We start from the raw sequence: 8,211 nt of genomic DNA on the forward strand, positions 1-8,211 counted from the left end.
TCAGGACGGACAGTACGGCAGCGGCAGCGTATATCAACCGCATGGGGGGTATGCGCTCTCGCCGCATGTCTCAGCTCGCCCGCCGTCTGCTCCTCTGGAGTCACCCGCGGCTGAAGTCGCTGCGCGCCATTCCCATCCCAGGTATGCTCAACCGTGCAGCCGATGTGCTCTCACGGCAGCAGATTCACTCTGGAGAATGGAGACTCCACCCCGAATCTGTTCAGCTGATATGGGCGTGATTCGGGGAGGCCCAGATCGATCTGTTTGCTTCCCCCGAGAACGCTCATTGCCAGTTGTTTTATTCCCTGACCGATGGCTCTCTTAGCACGGATGCACTGGCCCACAGCTGGCCTCGGGGCGTACGCAAGTATGTGTTTCCCCCAGTGAGCCTGATCGCGCAGTTAATGTGCAAGGTCAGGGAGGACGAGGAGCAGGTTTTGTTAGTTGCGCCCCTCTGGCCCAACCGAACCTGGATATCAGAGCTCTCCCTCCTCGCGACGGCCCTCCCTTGGCAGATCCCTTGAGAGAGGACCTACTTTCTGAGGGACAAGGCACTGTCTGGCACCCTTGTCCCGATCTCTGGAACCTCCACGTGTGGTCCATAGACGCGAGGAAGACTTAGGTAACCTGCCGCCCGCGGTGGTTGATACCATCACTCAGGCTAGAGCCCCCTCCACGAGGCGCGCCTACGCCCTGAAGTGGAGTCTATTCACTGAGTGGTGTGTCTCTCGCAGAGAAGACCCCCGATCTTGCCAGATCAGTGTTGTGCTCTCTTTCCTTCAAGAGAAGCTGGACAGCAGGCTGTCGCCCTCCACTCTCAAGGTTTACGTTGCTGCCATCTCCGCTCACCATGACGCGGTGACTGGCGGCACCGTGGGAAAGCATAACCTCATCATCCGGTTCCTCAGAGGCGCTAAGCAAATCAATCCAACTCGCCCCCCTCTCACGCCCTCTTGGGATCTTGCCCTCGTTCTCACGAGCCTGCGATTTGATCCCTTCGAGCCACTTGATACAGTATCTTTAAGATTTCTGTCCCTGAAGACAGCTCTGCTGGTCGCGTTGGCCTCCATTAAGAGGGTCGGGGACCTGGAGGCATTTTCGGTCAGTGACTCGTGCCTGGAATTCGGGCCGGGATTTTCTCACGTTATTCTGAGACCCCGCCCGGGTTATGTGCCCAAAGTTCCTACCACTCCTTTTAGAGATCAGGTAGTAACCCTGCAAGCGCTGCCCCCGAAGGAGGCAGACCCAGCCCTGTCCTTACTTGTCCAGTTCGCGCTCTGCGCATTTATGTGGACCGTACTCAGAACTTTAGATCTTCTGAGCAGCTCTTTGTCTGTTATGGCGGACGGCAGCAGGGAAGTGCCGTGTCTAAACAACGTTTATCCCACTGGATTGTGGAGGCCATTTCATGTGCTTATTTGAGCAGAGGCCAGCCGCGCCCCCCAGGAGTGCATGCGCACTCCACTCGGAGCGTTGCATCCTCTTGGGCGTGCGTGCGTGGCGCTTCTTTAACAGACATTTGTAGAGCTGCGGGCTGGGCGACACCCAACACATTTGCAAGATTTTATAATCTGCGAGTGGAGCCGGTTTCCTCAAGGGTGTTAGGTACCTTTGATGATTGAGGAAACAACTCGGTAGGTGTTGTACACGCTTGCGGTGCCTTTTTTCCCTAACACGGAGAGATGTGCACCCTCCTGTCTGTCAGTAAAGTTCCCCATTTGGTGAGCCCTGCAGATTCCTCCGAGGCCCCCAGCACTGACTCAGCGGAGGAGTCACTTGCTGGCCCATTAGGTAGTAGGTCTGCCCGCTGGTCAGCCCGTGTTTTGGGTATAGGTGCTTGCTATGGCCGATCCCCGCTGGTGATCCCCATATGCTTTTTCCGCCACGGTTAAGTTCCCCCCCTGGGCGGACCCGTGCTTTCCCTATCTGCTAACCACCTTTTATGCGCACTCCCCCTTTTCAGGGTTAGTCCATATGTAATTCCATTTGTTTCCCCCTATTGGGTGCGGATGGTCTCCGCAGCGTCCTCCCTACTGGGATGGCACGCTTCCCAATGTACTGTTGTGTATTCCTAGAATTATCTAGACGCTAGCGACTCCCAAAAAAGATAACTATTCCGTAAAACTTCTTTTGAAGTAGGATAAGTTAGGGCCAAGGGCACGTTGGAGGACCACGCCTCTCGTGATCTGGGTGCGTCACGCTTGCCTGACCACTCTCTCATGGTGGGTGTTGGTAAGGTGCAGTCATTATGGTGCTTTCAATGGGCTCCCAATGCGTGGATTTATTAAAAACAAATCCACTTATAGTGCTGGAGTTCCCCCCGAAGGGGAACATTCGAGGTTACTAAAGTAACCCTTCGTTCCCCGAGGAGGGGAACGGAAGCACTATACTCCGTCGCCATAATGACTGTCCCTTAGCTGTTAAAAGTCTCTTCAGCTTAAAAAGGATAGCGTCTGCTGGTGCCAGGTGAGCTTATATACTCAGTTGATTGCCTATGCCGCTCACCTGCGCAGGCTTGCGCTGCCAATTCATTCTTAATTGGCCCGTTCAATACTCTTTCAGACGAGTAGCTTCTGAACCGAACCTCCCAATGCGTGGATTTTAACAATCAAATCCACTTATAGTGCTTCCGTTCCCCTCCTCGGGAACGAAGGGTTACTTTAGTAACCTCGAACGTTCTCAGCCGAAACACTAAACAGTGAGTGTTCCACAAAGCTCCAAAAATGTGCATTTATTAAATTAAAAAGGCTAATAGAAAGCATGTTATATTTCGAGCACACGGCTCTTCATCGGACTGTTCATCACAGTAAGGTGCTCCATTTTTGTATATGCTTATTATCACACAATAAGAAAAAAAATTTCACATTTATAAATTATACAACTTATTCAAAACGAAAATACAGAAACCATCATCTCACATCACAAATGAAAGAAAACAGAATAAAACAAGGAAATACAACAAAATATAGCAAAAAAAAAAAAAAAAAAAAAAAAAACTTCACCCAAACCCCTAATTAAACATTAAAGAATTATTAAAGAAAAGGACGAATGTCAAAATCCTCATTTAAACCTTTTGGAGACAATGCATCTAAACTAAAAATCCAAAAGGCTTAAGGTAGTAACAGCAATTTCTTGAAAGTTGCATTGTAAAGTAAACTATGACTTATTATATTAAAATAATGCAAGAATTAGTCATTAGTATGAATGCCCTTGGTTTGAGTCCAGTTTCTTTCATGTTCTCCACATATCTGTGGGGGTTTCCTCTAGGCACTCAGATTTCTCCAACAGACCAAAGGCATGCATTATAGGTGAATTGGATAAACTAAACTGTCCAAAGTGCATGAAAGGGGGGAAATCGTGAGGGTGTTTTGTAGCACTTGGGGTTGTACGCTGTGTAAAACATATGCCAGAGTAGTTGGCAGCTCATTCCACTGTGGTGAACCCTAATAAAGCAGGGGATATGGCAAAGTAAATGAGTAAATTCATGGACCTTTGTTTGTTTCTTTTTTTTTTTTTTTTTTTTGCGTATGTTCTTGTCTCAAATACACTGGCGAGCCAGCTCAGTTAACAAAGTCTCTTTCCAAATGGAGAGTGAAAATAATCTTCAGAGCTGAAAAGAACTAGTGTTCAGGTTCAGCTCTGCTGCTCAGATGAAACCTGACAGAAAGTGACTTTAGATTTGTGAGCAGAGTGGCTTTGAAAACCACAGAAAATACATTGTATATTTAGTGTTTATTTATTTATTCTCAAAATGCTGTATGTTCGTAAGTTGCTTATAAAGTTAAGCAATAAAAAAATGAGGATTATCCCTACTGTGTACAGGCAGTCCACAATACAGGCATAATCTTAGTTTAAGTATTGATACATAGGTTAAAACAAAACAAAAAGACAAACAAACAAACAAACAAACAGATTCATACATTCTCATACCCATTTTGAAAATTAATATTTGTATCCATTTCTCATTGAATATCGGCAATATATTTTGGTGCATTTAAACAAAACAGATTTAATAAAATAATATTTTAGTCACCATATATATTTAGAAATAGAAAGATAAAACAATTAAAATAAAACAAAATATTGCAAAACAAATTACTATGTACAAAATTTTAACAAACTTTTTCCATTTTTTGTTTCTAATTTCTTATCTAATGTATAGGCACAAAAATAATATTTTATAGCTTCCTATTAAAAATATGAATTTAAAACATCTGTGAGGACTTATATATGCTGAACACATACATACATACATACATACATACATACATACATAATGAAACATAATGCAAGTTAAATGTAATTATTTTTTAAAATATACTGTTAGTTTTGAGATATGTGCGTGTGGAAATGTGTTTGTCAAAAGTTTGTTTTACAATAGCAAACTGAGTTTAAAACATGAAACAAACTTGTAGTTTTGCTGGTCTAAGGTTTAGGTAGATGAGTGAAAGTTTCACTAAGGGTGCTTTTACACCTAGACTTTTGTTTTGGAACCTGTCTCATTTGCCCAGTACATGTGGTTTGTTTGGCATATGTGAATCCACCAATCACTCTTGGATCCGAACCAAAACAATCGCTCCGAAATCGCTTGAATGAGGTGGTCTTGGCTCGTTTGAAACAAACTCTGGAGCGGATCGATTGTAGTGAGAAAGCGATACGATCCGAGCCCAGTTCCCTCCTGAAAAACCTAGGCTGGTTTTAGCTGGTTGACCAGGCTGGTTTTAGAGGGGTTTTGGCCACTTCCAGGCTGGTTTCCAGCCATTTCCAGCCTGGTCTTAGCTGGTCAGATTGGGAGATGACCAGCTAAAAGTGATAAATGATAATCTCCCGGTAATCACGCGTCTCCCTCTTTGCTCTTCAGACACGTCGCGCGCACCTTGTCAAACACCACCAAACCACCACCTCTCCTGACAGCTGAGTGAACTCTGCAAAATAAACCATGAAACTCTGACCAATGCTAGGAGAGTTTACTCACACTTGACCTGTTTTAGCTCTTTTGGTCCGTTTAGAAACTTTGCCGTGTGAAAGAAAAAACCGCACCAAGAATAAAGAGCAACAATATTACAATTTTAATCCCTGTTTCGGAACAACTGAATCTATTCACAGGTGTGAAAGCACCCTAAGTGGATCTCAAGTATCACTTTTAGTAAGCATGTTGAAAAGAAAACTTTAAAGTCATAGACAAGAGGATATTATTATTAGTAACTATATCCATCTTCATAAATGTCTCATTATCCACAAAGAGGCTTTTAGAATGAGAAAGGCTGAATCCTGCTGAGATTGTAATGAGGTCTTCTTCTGTGCCTTCAAACTCTATGGAGTCGGAATCTTCCTTGGATTTACACCTCTAACCAGTGTCATTTGCAAATTTAACCAAATAACTAAGGGGTATTTTAAAGTATTTTAATGGTAATAATTCATTCATTTATTTTATTTTCAGCTTAGTCCCTTTATTAATCAGGGGTCGCCACAGCAAAATGAATCGTTAACTTATCCAGCATATGTTTTACGCTGCGGATGCCCTTCCAGCTGCAACCCTTCACTGAGAAATACACATACACTACGTTACACATACAATTAAGCTTACTCAATTCACCTATATCACATGTCTTTGGGCTGTGGGGGAAACCGGAGCACCTGGAGGAAACCCACGCCAACACAGGGATAACATGCATACTCCACACAGAAATGCCAACTGACCAAGCCAAGGTTCGAACCAGCGACCTTCTTGCTGTGAGGAGATAGTGCTACCCACTGCGCCACCATGCCTCCCTTTTTTATTGGTGATAACAAATAAAAATAATTTGTAGTTTAGTTGAACACCCATACCCAAAAAAAAAAAACATAAAACTCTGCAGACACAGGGTCCGTGTTGTCATCAACATTCGCTTTCAGATTTAAAGGGCTAGCGTTGCACCAGACCCCCGTAATTGGTGTCGTTTGAAAGTGTAGAATCTATATTTTATGCACATATGCATCACTTTGGTTTTTATTCTACTGTATAAATGTTATTTACACTTAAATACACAGTATTTTGGATACCCGAGCTGGTATTTTACATTGGTTCATTTTCATATTTTTTCATATGACACATATACAAGTTATAGCTCAAATGAAAGCTCTTCACGGTGCTCATACAGTTCTAGCATTCTTTTAACTGAATTATATTCATATGCCAAACAGTTGTTGAATGAATTGTGGTGTTTCCATGGCGCAGAAATGTAAACAATATATTCATGATCAATAAGCAGCCCCAGATAGCACAGACAGCTGTCATTTCTTACCTTATGCTGTGCCCTTCAGGGCCATTCTCCTCTGTTTTTGAGGTGATGTGCATAAGTAATTCTTTTATATGTCTGATGTGGTCCAAACACAGTGAATTATGTTTGATCAAACAAAAGAGTAGTGAAATATGTAAACAAGGATCGGTCTCTGTGGCTTGTACAGCACCTCTCATCAGTTGGAATACAATAACTTTTGCATAGATTATGGTAGAGACCTTTTTCTTTTTTCCTATGATTACAGACATGTGCAGAAACCACCAAAATTAATTACAGCATGCTAGACCACACAGAACCTAAAAGGTACACTTTCAAATTTGAGTTTATAAAATAAAAAAATACAAAAAGCGCCTCTTATTTTAGGTGTTTATTATAAAACAGATGACATATACAGTTATTTTAAACACTTTCACTAGTGTTTTATGAAAATTCAAAATCCAGGCGGAAATCCCCAAATAGCAGCAGAGTTTAAGTGGTTATAGGTAGGGCCAGACAGAATCTGCAGACGTTTTTTTGCTCTTTCTGCGGAGAATTTTGGTAAAAGTCTGCAGATTTCTGCAGAATTATTTTGGGAGTATCATAACTAAAACCTTAATACATGAAATAAAAACATGATATCTTTCATTTTTATTTATGTTTAAAATGCAAATTCAATTAGATTCACTTTATTTGTTAAGTAAAGCAAGTTTGTCATTTAATATCTCTAGTAAAAGCAAGAAAATAATACTGTACAAACTACATTGTACATAAATCAGATGAACATTTTCATATTAGTCAATAATATTACTGCAAAAAAAATAACTGAATAAATATAGATTTACACACATTTACTCAAGTAAATAAACAGAAATAATGATGGGCTAAAAATCTACGGTATTCTGCACGCGCAGATTCCGGGTGGGCCTAATTATAGATAATGTGCAGTCATTATGAATAAAAGCAAGCACTAAAATATCCAGAACATCTATGCATTACAACAGAAATGTTCTGAAGACATATGTGATCATTTGTATTGTTTCTCACATAGGCAGAGGATTGCAGGAATTATCAAACCACATATTTATTTACAAGCTAAACACGCACAACTGGACAATGGTACACAGGAATCACATCAAGGTAGACAATATAATACAGAACAAAGACTGAACTCAAAACAGGGCTTTAAATACACGTGACATTCTGTAATTGCACTGAATACAAACAAGGGGTGTGATACAGGTGAAACTAATAAGCATTAAGAACAGTGGGGAAACTAGAACAAAGAGATCACATGACATAAACAAATGCGCATAGAACACTGGGGCATGGGAAAACGGAAAGCACATGGACACAGGAAGCCTGACGTGTATGTATTATAAGGTGAATTGTGTCTTTAAATGAGAAATGGCGGATCAGCTCTGCTGCCCTAAATATTCAGGTGAGTAATGGTAAGGATGAGGTTTATATAGCGCACTTTTAAATTCAAATATGCTTGGTTTGATTGCAATGCAAATTTATCAAGGCCTGTTTGTGCAAATTATATTTAGAATGTTTTATTATTGATACAAAATGCAACATAAACACTTATGAGAATTGTCAGTGCATGATTGCTTGTGTTTCATGGCAAATTATTCAGTTTGGAGTTTTCTTGTGGATGGTTAGGTATGTCTAAACAGAACTGTCTCTCAAAGAAATCTCATCCTTGACTTAATTCATAGTTCTTGCTTGCAGCAACTTAGTGTCCTGATTTCAGAGTCTTCAGTGTGCGTGTGTGTGTGTGTGTGCTTGCACCAAACCCTTGTGGCAGATCTCCATTTGGGCGTGCAGTCGTTGCTAGGATACAACAAACCCCTGTAGTTCACCCAAAGCCTTCTTGTAAATATGTATAGGACTTTGAATTAGCCAAAGATTTAGAGTTACAGAAATGCTGAGTCAGAGATAAGGGCACTTA

The sequence above is a fragment of the Danio rerio genome, chromosome 2 (assembly GCF_052040795.2).
Source record: "Danio rerio strain M-AB ecotype USA chromosome 2, GRCz13ab, whole genome shotgun sequence".
In the NCBI taxonomy this organism is placed as follows: Eukaryota; Metazoa; Chordata; class Actinopteri; order Cypriniformes; family Danionidae; genus Danio; species Danio rerio.